The sequence below is a fragment of the Pinus tabuliformis genome, chromosome 3_1 (assembly GCF_031772625.1).
Source record: "Pinus tabuliformis cultivar Carrire ecotype Pingquan chromosome 3_1, CPIR1, whole genome shotgun sequence".
Lineage (NCBI taxonomy): Eukaryota > Viridiplantae > Streptophyta > Pinopsida > Pinales > Pinaceae > Pinus > Pinus tabuliformis.
In genome coordinates, this window is record NC_142301.1 from 419,268,002 (window position 1) to 419,282,039 (window position 14,038).

General features: G+C 36.4%; 1 pseudogene; it reads right to left on the minus strand.

Moving 5' to 3' along the window:
* Positions 1-1,597: 1,597 nt before the first annotated feature.
* Positions 1,598-3,758, minus strand: LOC149187530 (uncharacterized; annotated as a pseudogene).
* Between the last annotated feature and the right edge of the window lie 10,280 nt (positions 3,759-14,038).

The window sequence follows — 14,038 nt, forward strand, 5'->3', positions numbered from 1 at the left end:
TTCCTTTACAAGACTTAACCCTATTATAGAAAGAAAAGTTGAAAAATATGATAGAAGGGCAACCTAACATGACAACAATAGCTTGTCAGGTAATCCAAATTTTCGAAAGTCACAGGTCGAATTAATTTGAATTCTCAACAAAAGAGCTTAACTAATTATTGGGGAAGGTGACCGATCAACATTTACAATCAAACTTCAATAATAAACATCATTCATGCTAGAAGGATCCATGCAAAAACAATGACTGTGAAAAAGATATATCTAAAATAAAAGTTGGTTATTTACTCATCCAACTATATGAGTGGCAAACTAAATGTTTCATCTTTTCCCCCCTCTTCTAATGTTCATGGATATAAAACTACCCAGTTTATGCCACCATTTCCACATAAAAAAGATAATCGATGCATTTCCTTCATTAAGATGATTTTACAACTCAGTTTTACCTAATTACAATTGTATAATGAAGGAGAAATGGTGGACAACCATAACATGTAAAATTGAGCTTTGAACTTTAATTGCTTCACTCTTCTGACATAGATCAACAAAATCCTTATAAACAACTCCTTCTTTCTCAACCTAACTTTCAATGGCTTGATGGGATGGAACAATAAGAGCCACATAGTAATTGTGCAATGGATTTGCATATAACATGATATTGTCCAAATAATGGCACAATGCCAAAGCAGCTTCCACATGCACAAGAGAAACGTATTGGGATGTGGTAGCTCAAGAATGACTAGATGACTTACAGAGTTGAAATGTTTTGGTAAGAATCATCAACGCCTTGCCCAAAGAGACATATTCCCCATGTTGAAGCTTAACAAACACTGTTGATCTAACACACCACACCTTAAATAATATCTATGTTTGTTAACACATTTGAAAATAAGCCCTTTGTCTTGTCTTCTTCAATAGTAAAGGTCATGAATAACACTATATCTCTACTACTATAAAATACATCCAATTACTTATACATGTATGTCATATTGATAATATTTGACCAAAGCATGTTTCAATCATAGTCCACAATGTTAATATAATCACAACTACTGAAATAAGATACTATTGACCCTTTTTCCAAGGAAAACCTCACACTGAAACCCAAGGGGTGATTCCACACATTCTATCACATCCCTATTAAAACCATCATCGAAGACCAGCACACCTCAACCAATGGTTATTCAAACCAGACACATTCTAGCTTTGAGCTAGCCATATATTCAGAAGCATTCATAACAACAGTTGAAATAAACCCTTAATTGTTGTTTATTTATAAGAATGCAACATGTCAAGGTTGTTAGACATTATGAACTAAAACTATATTTTAGCTCTACATAATATATTAAAACAAAATAAACTATCACATAGAATTAAAATGCTTAAAACAACATAATGATATCACTTAAAATCCATTTTTTTAAATACTACAAATGAATATACTTGAGCAGAGTTTGGAAAGTATCCACCACATCAAATTTTATGACAAAAGCCTCCTAGACACCAAAAAATTAAGAAATCAAAATCTAAGCATATTTAAGCTTGATAGAAAACAACCAGAGGCTTGATAGTTTACAAAAATATATACATCCATAATAATTTACGATGATTTTCCCAACAATGTATGCTTTCTACCATGCAAATGAACTGCAAAAAAAACCCAAAAATGTAAGTTATTGCAGTGAAAAATTGTATTAAATTGCATTTATGAGAATGAAGAGTTTTCAATACCAAAGACCACAAGGACAAGTTGACAGTCACAAATAACAATCCAGCTAATAAATATTTGAATTTGGAATAAGGAGGCAACTGAAAACATAAATTTATGAATACAATCCTTCACACGGATTAGAAATCATGTGTTGACCGAATGATAGATCCAACTACAGCAAATTCCACGAATTGTATTAAATTGCAATTATGAGAAATGAAGAGTTTTCAATAGCAAAGACAACAAGGACAAGTTGACAGTCACCAAGTACAATCCACCTAACAAATATTTGAATTTGGAATAAGGAGGCAAGTGAAAACATAAATTCACAAATACAATCCTTCACTGGGATAAGAAATTATGTGCTCACCAAATAATAGATAGAATTGCAACTAAAACCATGAACTAATATTTACCTTGACCTAGTTTATTTAGCCTAGCTGACCATTTGTTTGATGATTTTCTATAAGAAGCAAGTACTCTTTCCATCTGCAATCTAGTGAAATAAAATATCAGTAAGTAATAAGCTACCCCAAAACATAAAATAAATAAGAAATATAGGTTATTGGGATTAAAAGACAAGCATATTCCAGAGTTAGAGTTAACAACAATGCCAACTTACAACATTCCTACTATAATAATGCATTGACAACAACACTCTCTCTAAAACATATAAATATACAACCTTATCTCTGGCAATGTAGATGTGAAACTAAGGCCAAAGTTGATCAGGACCTGTTTCAAAAACATTATAATTTACAAATATCAAATATTCATTTTCCCATAACATCATATATTGCAAAAATATTTTAACATGATAAACATAAAAGACAAGCCAAATTATTATGCACTGTGTACATGGCATTAATTGAGAATACTTTCCAAGCCACTAAAGACAAGTTGTATATGCATTGAGATTGAACAGTTCTAAGGAAACATACTTTTTCTTTTAGAAATCCAAGAAAAATAGGAATTAACAAACTTTGCATGTCTTTGTGGTTTTCAAACACAATTATTTACATGTAGTTAAAATGTTGTAAAATTTGTAATTGCATTAAACAATTTTCATAGTTTAGGATAAAAAACAAATCCTACAACCAACCAAGGGTAAGATTTTTCCAGTCAATGTATTTAGATTGGAAAATGACATCATTCAAAATAACTTCAAACATACTGTTTGGAATCTTGACGAATTATCATATTTGATTTTTTCATATCACCATGCACCAAACCTTCATCATGTAAAAGTCCAACAACTCTGCCTATTTCTTGAGCAATATCTCCTATTTGTTCCTTTGTAGTTACAAAGCAATCAAGGATCTTTCTTGTTAAGCTAAGACACACATAAAATTACTCGTATAGGGGATCAAAGGAATGCCAAGTAAATTGGAGCTAAATCAAATTAAAAATGATTATTCCAAGCTAGAAATGACTATCCCTAAATTCGCATTGTAGATCATATTTCATTTTAATATGACTAGAAAAACCCATAGTAAGGAAGTGATCTTGATTGCACAAACACATCTTTCATAGATAGACCCTATATATATTCAAATGTAAGGGTGTGAAGCTCATAATACAATGCGAAAAGAGTGGGAGTTACAACTCCAATGTTTTTATCCTTAGCCATGCAATGTGCTTCCTAGAATCACATTTTTGTAAGGATCCCACTCATAGACACCTTAGGCAACATGCAAAATAATCTATCTCCTTATAACCATGAAGTAAAGATAGAACAAAAACAAACTAATTTGTCTCATACACTAAGCCCATAAAGACATTTCAAGGTCAACGTTGAATCCAAAATGGGATGCATGTACTTCTTGGAGAAACACTCTTTAATAATGGCCCTCCTTCCTAGAAAGTTGCATTCAAATATTCTCTGCATACAAACAGTTAGACTCTGAAATAGAAAATAATACAGAAATCCAACACCCTAGAAAAACTCAAGGAAACAATAAGACAACCAACTAATTTCACTCACAACCTTTGCACCCTGCTTCACCAGTTGCCCTGATGGAAACTGTTTCTCCTCACATTCAATCTCCATGAGTAATTTGTCTACAATATTTTGTGAGACAGTACAAATCACCTTGATTTGAAGTGCTAGATAGATAATAGATATCTAATTTACAAGTGCTAATTTGTATTAATCCTTGCAAGCACAATGCATAATTGCATGTTATATGATAAGAAAATGATTAATAAAATGGACATCAAAAGATCATAGATGGGCCTTAGTTGTTTTCACATATGTAGGGTTCAAAAACGTTTTGTCGATATTTTTACATATGGAAGTCAAGAATGGAATAACCTAAGAATGTGTCCCCAAAGAAGAAGAATCTCAACTTTATGCATTGTGCCATGTATCGTTGCGATGAAGTATTACAAACAAATAATTTGTTCATTGCGTCAACTCCAAAGATAAATACATTCAAACTCTATCCACATAATGATATAAAGGATTGTAAACCCTTAGAAATGAATCTAATACATGCAAACTGTAGGAAGGTTGTGAAATCTATTTAACAAGGTAATCAATATACCATCTGAGAGTAGAGCAAATAGGAAAGAAATCTCATTGCAACTTCTAGGTCCAACCATAAGTTGTTTTCAAGCCTATATTAATTATATTCTTGAGATGATTACATAAAGGGCACACTTATTTTCTTGTTTATGGTGATATTGTGACTATTTTGTCCCATGTTTTGAAGGAGATTTTAAATTAAAAAGACGTGTACAACATATTCACCCCCTTTCAATGGAGGCACTATCATATGTTCAATAAGAAAAATAAGTTTTCTTATAATCATGGATGGCATGCATTGCACAACCTCTCCATTATGTCAAAATATTTGGAAAATGCCTAGTATTATAAAGAGACTTTTGTCAATGCCAACGAATTTGACATAATTGTGGGAGTCGAGAGTTGTATGCTCTTGAAGTGATTGCTACACAATTCACTATAAATAGTGAATTCTTGAGTGGCCTTGTTATCGCTCAAAAGTTTTAACTAGAAGTTACCAAAAGAAGGAATAATCCGAGGTAACCACAAACCAATCTTCAAACTTAGGTTCTAGCCAACCTCAGTCTAGAGTGGGCTCTCTCTTTATAATTTAACTTTGTTTGGGTGAGGATTTCAGGCTAGTTCTTAGTGTTCATAAGGTTTTGATTTTGGTTGGGTGGTGGAATTCTAGGAACAGATGGATAGAGCTAGCTTCTTCAAACCATTGGGATATGGAGTCAATAAAAGGATAGCATAACTGGATCAGATCATTAAAGGGAATGTTCACAGGGCAGGCTAGCAAAGCAAAAGGAAAATCTTCAAGGGCTGATGGATGGAATGATTCTAACCAGGGTGAAAGGCACTTAAGAATCATTGGACAAGGATCATAATGAGGAATAGAGGGTGATCATCAACAAAGTGAAATTAAGAATCCTTTGCTACATAGACCAAAAGGAAAACTATGGAAGCTAAGGAGTAGCTAAGAATTCCCTAGCTAAGATAGTTTAGTAGAAAACATTGAGAATGTAAACAGTCAAGATAGAGTGCATTTAAGCTAGTTCTGAAATATCTTTCCTAGTTTAACATTCAGATTTCATAGAAACACATATGATTATTAAGAAACATAAGGAAAAACAATAATACACATGAGAGAATACTTATTTGATTTTCTCTTTACACAAGAATGCTGGAAAATATCTGAGCTTTATTCCATGATCCAACAAACCAATCCAATTTTTTTGATACAATGAGACTTTGATTTGAGAGAAACGTCTATAGAAATGTCTTTGAATCCACCCTAAATACTTCAAAATATGAAGTATTTATACAAAAATATTTACAAAATATCTCATAATAACATGATATTTAATCTAGGGAATCAAAATATCTTCAAGCATGATGATAGAGACAGATGGAAAACTGCATCACGTTGTCCCATTTATTGTGGTAGTGCTAGTTGTTGCAGTTGAGTTTGAGCCCTTTAAGTTGGCTGATATTTGTACACTGGAATCATATTTATCTTTAATCTTTCATTGATACTCTTTAACCTACTACTCTTTGACCCTTCTGATCTGTCTTTTACCTGATTCATCTGGCTGCCGTCAGATTTACTGTGGCAACTTATAGTAAATCTGTCATTTTTTCCCACCTTTAATCCTCAGGTAACTTTGTTTTATCATTCTTCTGTACATTTCATTTGCTTCTGTGTACTTAGAAAAATTTGGCTTGGTGACAAACAAATGTTTCACTTCATGCTCTAGAAAGAATAATTTTTCAGAAGTGTCATAGAGTACTTTCCATGTAGGTAAGGCCTTGATACCTGAAGTACTGGCTTGCTCCTTTGCTAACTTCCTTAGTTTGATAGTGTAGTCCAATTGGGTCATAAGCTTATCATGGATGACTATAGGACTAGGAAGGCCTTTTGCCTCAAAACTTGAAATTTGGCCATGAATTTGTCAATGGCCACCTGCATGTTATGACATTTTTCTTCTAAGTTGACCATAAGGTTCCTTTTGGAAAGAACCTTTTTAACTTCTAGGATGGCTTCAGTCCTATCCTCTATACCTAGCTCATTTAGCTCATGTCTGTTCTTGCTATTCAGGAAGTGGACGAGTCGATTGGAATCCTTCAACATTTCACCCAATTCTTCCTTTACCTTTTAGATAGGTCCAGTAGTTACCTTTACTAATTCTGTTTGCTCAAATATAACTTGAATTGATGGCCAGATATCATTGATAGAGCCAATGATATTGGCCAAGAGCATCTCTTTGGTCTATCCTAGTGGCTTTTGCAGTGTTAAGTCTTTCTCTAGGACTTTGATCTTCTCACCCATCCTTAGGGCTTTCTATGTTTCTTCTCTCTGCTGAATTTGGGCAAGCTTACAGTCAGTTTCTAAGCTTGCCACTTTCTCCTTTAGCCTTTTGAGCTCTGTTTCCTAGATGGACATTTCCTCCATGGATTTTACTAAATTTGTTGTCTTCTCTGTAGATGTACCTACTGTTGTGGACTCAGTTGTGACTGGCAGTGTTGTGGCTAGTGGAGCTGTTGGTGCCAATGATGTTGCCAATGTTGAAGGGACTATAGTAGAAACAGTGAAAATGGTAGTCCTAGAAGTGGTGGCGAAGTCACTTTGTTTGGACTGAATAAAATGTGTCCAACTCTTTCTTTGTTTCTTTCAATTGGTCATTTAGCTTTAGGACCAATTCCATAAGCTCTTCTTGTCCTTTTTGTGTTTCTAGTACTTCTGCTGTTTGTGGGTGATGTAATGGTGGAATCTTGAGTTGTTTCTTCGAAGCAGCTATGTCATCATTCTTCTTCTTTATCAATTTTTCAGTGGTCTTTACATCTTTGGGATTGTGTCCCAACTCAATGTTTAAGTCCTCTAAGGACTTGATTCTAGTATCTTTGGCCTGTAAAGAGACCTTCTCCAATTGGAACTGAGCTGATATGTTACTCAGGGAATTTTGCAATTGGTGGGTTGCGATGGCTTTCCTTATCAAGGTGGAGTAAATCATCTCCCTTGTTTGCTTGTGCACCTTAATCTAGTCAATAGGATGGATGTCCTTTGCCAGTACTTCAAAATCTATCTTTTTGAAGTCTACTGTTGTTCTTGGTTGCTGAGTAGTGGGTTTCATAAATGTCATCTGCATTTTTCCTTCTTTCACATCATAGGCTGACATAAGTCTTGTCTTGTTGGTAGGAGCCATCTTTAAGTACTGTGCATAGGTTTGGGATTTTAGCCTCTCATTCCTGACTTTTATGTCCTTGTACCTTTCTCTGATGTCTTAGTCTCTGTCAACTGGCATCCTAAATGAGGAAACTTGAACACTCTGTTGCCTTTCCAACATCTGAGTGTGTGATGTGGAAGGTTCGAGTGTGCTCCCAGAGGGAGTGGCATGCTTGCTTCCTTCTCTTTTGTGCTGGTGGCCCAATTGTTTCTTCTTTGAATTCTTGTTCAGAGACAAGATTTATCCTTTGCCTTTTAACCAGGCTAGTTTCTGCATATGCTTGTGAGATTGCTCTGCCTAAAGTTGTGGCCTCTTCCCTGTTTCTTTTGAGGTTTTTCTCCTCATTGAGAGGAGTTTGAAAGACTGGGGGAGTACTCATGATTGGCTCTGGTATACCTGTTTGAGTTAACGCCTCTAATAGGTCTAGTTGTTTTGACTCTTCTTGCACCTGAGATTCTTATTCTACATGTGATTCACTTTCTACTTGTGATTCTCCTTGTGCTTGTGATTCTTCTTGGACTTGAGATTCTTCCTGGACCTGAGATTCTCCCAGCATCTACAAGAAAGAACCCTCATCAAGTTGTTTCTCTAGATCAATTAGAATATTTTCAACAGCAACTTCAGTGCTATCTCTGTCCACTAAAGTGTTCTCCACCCATTCCAATTTATTTTCATATTTTTCTATTTTAGGGATTCAGTGGTGAATGTAGGGAGCCATCTTTTTTTCTGTCTTCTATTGTAGATGAAGTCCAAGGGATCATATCTCCACATGAAGCTCTGTTTTAGTTTAAGTCTCTGAAGGATTTTCTCTGCTTATTTTCCAACTTCTAGGCTATTACACACAAAGAGGCCTAGTTGATCTTTGATTCTGAGCTGAGCCTTCTTTTTGGATTTAACAAAATGCACCTCATCTGAATTGATTATCTGTCTATAGTACTCCAGAGAAAATAACCTCATTGGGAGGTATTTGGGTAGTTTATATGGGGCCAACTCACAACCATAGATCCTAATTTCAGTGTGATTTTGGTAAAAGTACCAATCTCCCACTTTATGTTGTTTTGAAAGCTGCAAAATCCTCCCGATATCTAAATTGATTCTTGGAAGAGGGCTGCCTATCAACATTGTCACTATAGGATGTACAAAAATATCTAGGAAGTCTATGTAGGGATATAGGGAGTCATACTTATGGATCAAAGGAGTCCAGAAAATCACTAACCTAGGATGACCTTTAGTATCAAGCTTTTGGAGAGTAAAGGTGAAATTGTCAGCTTGGTAATATAGGAAAAGGTAGTAAAAAGTTGAGGAATACTTGAAGACTCTTTCATTGCTCATCCTAAGAAATTGTTCATGCATCCTATCAGCTATGAACTTGGCATAATCATACATGATAGCAGGAGGCTGTCCTGGAGTAAAAATGGACATGAAGGCTAAGATTATTTCATCTATATACTCACTGGTGGTATAACCTAGGATACTAGATATCATTGCTACAATGTCCTGGCCAAATTTGGAAAAAATGGTATATACATATGGGGGAGGATCTTTTGGAATATGTTTCACTTCTACAATAAAAGTTTGGAACATTTCAGCAAGCTTTGCAGTGGTTAGCTTGGGGAAATGGTCCAATAGGTCTCCAACAGAAATTGGGTTTTGGTTTTGCCCTGGTTGTAGTTGCAGCATTTCATTGATTGACTCAGTAGTGATGGTGAAAAGTATGGTTTGGTTGGGGGACATCACTGCTCTTTGACTAGGGAAGTAGTTTGCATGGCAATAATGGACAATTTCTGGAAAGATGTGGACCTCAGGGAATTGATACTTGGGTAAATTGGACTGCCAGAGACCAATTTTATCAGAGTGGTTCAGGTATTGATCTCTATATCGGTAGTATAGTTTAAGAGGGGATTCATTGACAGAGGTGCCCTTGATTTGGAAATCTTTATCAACAAGGGGAAGGTGGTCTAGGTCCAGGTGAGGAGTAGATATGGGTTTGACATCCATGGCAATTGGGGCAACCATTCTTAGTGCATGTGGATTTAAGAATGGGGGAGGTAAATTGTCAGTCTTTAGGGCAAAGGTGGTTCAATTCCAGGTTGGTTTTAGTGACTAGAGTTTCCCTTTAATTCCAATTAAGAAGGCTCTGAAATTGACAGGGTTTTTAGTGAATTATGGTTTAAATACTCGGGATTTGAAGAAAACTGGGTCTGAACTAGGTAACTGGAAACTGTGAAAGGGTGAAAAAGCTTCAAGCCGGCTGGAAGGAAATCTGGGAGCTTTTTGGCATCTTCAGGGTGTAATTGTACATGGGTTGATAGCTTGAAAGTTCACAAACGTGTGCATGGAAGTTTACAGTTAAAAAATGATAAAGATAATGATTTGGGGCCTTTTTGGATTTATGCGCGAAAAGTTAATTTGGCGGGTATGGGTGAACAATAGCTGTTTGTCACATAGCGGGGTGAACAATGGCTATTTTGGCGTGTAGCAGGCTAGCGGTAAGTGGTTTGCTTCACACAACTTTTGGGTGCTTGGTGATATTGGGGGGAGGCTGTTCGATTCCATTCATTCAGTGCCACGTTGCCTCGGGAGCCCAATGGCAAACAACCCATTTCGGGTGGGTAATGTTCAAATTTCAGGCCCTTTCAAAATCAACACGGGTCGTCAGATGGGGAGGGGAGAGATCATGTGGTGGTCAGGTGATGGAGTTGCATGGAAGGTAATGGGGGCGCCCAACGGGCATTTAAGCACGACAGTTTTGGTTTAATTAGGGATTAAGTTATCGGGCGGGATTTAATTGGGTTTTTTAACTAAATTAATCAAGGATCGATTAGTTAGTGGGTCTAGGGGTAGCAAATCTAAGTTTATATAATTAAACTAGGGTGGGATTAATTCATATTGTAGGAGTTAATATATATACATGAAAGCGTTTTTATTGGGGATTTAATAAATAAGTCAATAATTTAGTCAAATGAGTGGAAGGGGCACCATACCCTAAGCATATTATTTTCATGTTTTTTAATGCTTTCTGATAAAACTTAGGATATAGTGTTTTTGTGGGCTTTTGATATGAAAAGAGTTATGTGGGGGGAACAAATACTTTTCCTAGGTAAAAGTGATTTAACCTTAGGAAAGAATATTATTAGGAAAGATGAATGAACTTGGGGGGGCGGAATGAGTGTTTATGAGGGGATTTTAATACTCATTTCCTATAAGTCATTGAGCCAAGGGTCAGGTCCCTCCAAAAGTCAGAGAAATGCTCTAAGCCTTTTTGATTTAGGGTTTTTAAGCACTTTCATCTTTATTTTGGGAAATTAGTTAAGCAAAAGGTGAAATAATAAGGGAAATTAATTGATTGACTTTGATATCCATCTGCATGCTTGAGTGACCATTCAAATTTGGAAATTTTATAATCAAAAAGATGATACACATGCTTTTGTCTAATCGCACAAGCTGCTGTTCTAGTAGGAGAGGCTGTGGGGAGGGCTATCCTTTGCAACCTTGATGTCGCCGAGACTCTTTCAGCATTGTAGGATCAAGTCGAGGGTCTCGCTCTTGGTATTCCAGACGTGAGGACCGACGAGCTGCCTTTGAGGTTGCAGCGACATACTACTAGTGTGCCGAGTCGATGGACTAGGCTTTTACGCATGATTCCATAGGTAGTGACTTGTTATCACCAACATCATTAGACTAGGGTGCTCCCTAGCATTTTGAGTTTTGGGTCATTTGACCGATTTTGTGTTGGTTACAGAACATTATGTATAAAACATAAACAGTTATATATATGTATATATATTTTTGATTGTTGGAGCTTTATTTTGGTTAAGTTACATGATCTTGATGCAAATATTGATGAAATGATTCTTTTATAAATGTTGCAAATGTCCATCTAACACATAATTTTCCAATGAGTCTGTTAATGTGTTTAAGTTTCTGGAAATATGCTGATATTGAATAGAATCAAACTTCCTTTCAAAAATCTTGACCCTTAGGAACATGCGATAGATAGATGGATTCCACACGGAGTAGATACCGGTGAGCTGTAGAATGACGAGTTGTGAGTCTAGCCTAATGACAAGTCAGCGTATGCCATGTGTGATGGCATTAGAGAGGAGTTCTATCAACGCGTTGTATTCAGCAATGTTGTTCATTGATCGACCAATACATACTCCTCTGAAACTTACTAACTCACTGCTTGGATCGAAGATGGCCCAGGTGTTATAGACTTTTTTGGGCACTACAACCGCAAGCATGAAATGTCCATAAACCAAGGGCTCCTAAGTCCCTAAAAGTGTTGTTCTAACCCCTAAAAGAACAAGGTCAATAGATTACAACTTCTCCCAGAAGTTCTCCATGAAAAACTGCTAAGAATTGGTCAAAACAGGATCATTTCAGCTGCTCCACTAGCTAAGTGCGTTGCATCTCACCTAAGTACACTGTGTGGGTGCGTTGCATTTCAGAAAGCCCTTCTAAGGGGCGTGATGGGCGAGAAATGACAAATGGCAGTGTCATTCTGCGAGGTGGAGAGGCAATGGAAGCTTCCAGAAACTTCTCCTGTGACACTTGCCTCTCTCAATTCGACCAAGGATGAATAAGAGATCATCAATCTCCAAGTGGAAGAAAGAACTATCAGAGGGAAGACACTAATCAAATCACAAGTTGACTCATCTCCCTTACAGATATCTATATATGGATCCCTCATCCCAAAGATCCAGAGGCTGGAATTTTGCATATTGTAAGGAATTGTTGTTGGTTTCTTGAGACAAACATCAGATTGTTGGGTGATCTAAGCTTTGTATGAGGTGAAGAGGGGCTTCCTTGCTGAGAGGTTGATGCTGGGTTAGAACAACTGGCTGTAACTCCTCTTGGCTCTTTCTTGTTTATCAATAAAAGCTATTCAAGTTTTCCTCCATACTCTTGTGTCATTGATGTTTGGTGCATTTGTATGGTCAATTTACATCTGATCCTAGATTTTTTATGATTATAGATCCATGTCTTTGTATAGTGCTATGCTACTGTGATCTTACAGGTACTTTGTGAAGCTGGGTGTGCAAGGGAACAAGTAGTGAAAGACTATCAAGGAAGAGAGGAATCAAATCAGGAGATTAGCGCAAGACAGAGGTTGGTCTTTCCGTTCCTCTCTATCTATAATTTTTTAAGGAAAAACGAAAGTAGCTTTACTATGTTTGTTTCTAAGGTAGCTGTCATACCTTAGTGGGATAGAGCAGTTCTATATAGACACTTTTCCCTGTAACAAAATGGCGACTCCACTGGGGATGAATTAGTTTGTTTGTTTATCTTCCTTGTTGTCTATTTCATAAACTTACAGGGAGCATTCAAACTGCATTTGCCATAGCAAATGCAATGTAGATAAATGCTACTTCAGTCCATCTACGGGATCTGTTTATGATTTAAACAACTAATTCACAAACTCTCTGATTTCCCTTGTGATAGCTCTTAGATCCTCCTTAGATCTACCCCTGATTGTTGAGTTACTGATTACCTTTTGCTCAGCCAAAACCCATGAACTAAACTACCAACTGCAACCTGGAACCCAAACAAAGTATCGTTTCTGGCCCAACGCAGGTACTGTTCAGAGAATTTGAACTTCACCGCACTTCCCGAGTGGAGAAGGTGTGCTGCATTTCAAATTCCCTGTGTTACAGGTGCGCTAATCAGACTAGGCTTTGGGTAGTGTTGGTTTCTGTGATTCATTCTTTCCAGTTCTATTCCTGAATTTTGCTGCCTGTGATCAGTATATGTCTGTTTGAAACCCCTTTACCTTGTTGTTATTTCGCCTCCTTTGTACAAAAGAACTGTAAATGTTTTTGTGTGTTTGTTGAGTCATTTTCAGTTCTCCTTTGCAAAAGTAGCATAATCGTATTGTCGTCCTTTGATTTGAAACTGTCACAAGTGTCGATTTCGATCATAGGAAAGAGTTTGATTGTTGTTGATGGTCGATTACACTGTTACTATTGTTTTTTGTCTGAATTTGTAAATTTTATAGTGTCAAAAACAAGTATTCATTTCAAAATCGTAAGGTGTTGTGATCGTCTCCATTTTTTATTTTGAAAAGAAACTTGTTGATATTAGCCGCTTGAAAAGAAATTCAGATTTGTGCATCAACTTTCTTCTTATCATTCATATACTAAGAAAGTCGAAAACAAATACATGCATGTGCATTTGCATATAGACAGTCTGATTGGTTTGATTTAGGAAAGTGCATTTAGAGTGTGCTCTTTGCTCTTTGTGAAAAGATTCTGTCTTTCTTTCCTTAGTAGCTAGGATTTTCATTGCATAAAAAGAAGGTAAAAAGATTGTTTATCATCTTAGATTACATTTTAGGAATTACATCTACATCTCGCGGTGAACCTGAAAGGCAAACTTCATAAACAAGATCAACTATAAAATAAATTCAATGAATCTAACAACGCTTTGGAACTTAACGCACAACATTTAGAAGTCTAGGCTAGAGACGTATTCCGGCGTCATAAAGCCTAGTAACTGTTGTTCTCACTGATGGTTGGGTGATTCCTCCACTTTGAGACGATAAGTGTTAGTACGGACTTGTCTCCCCACGTACCGTCGAGTATATTTTGGGAGACC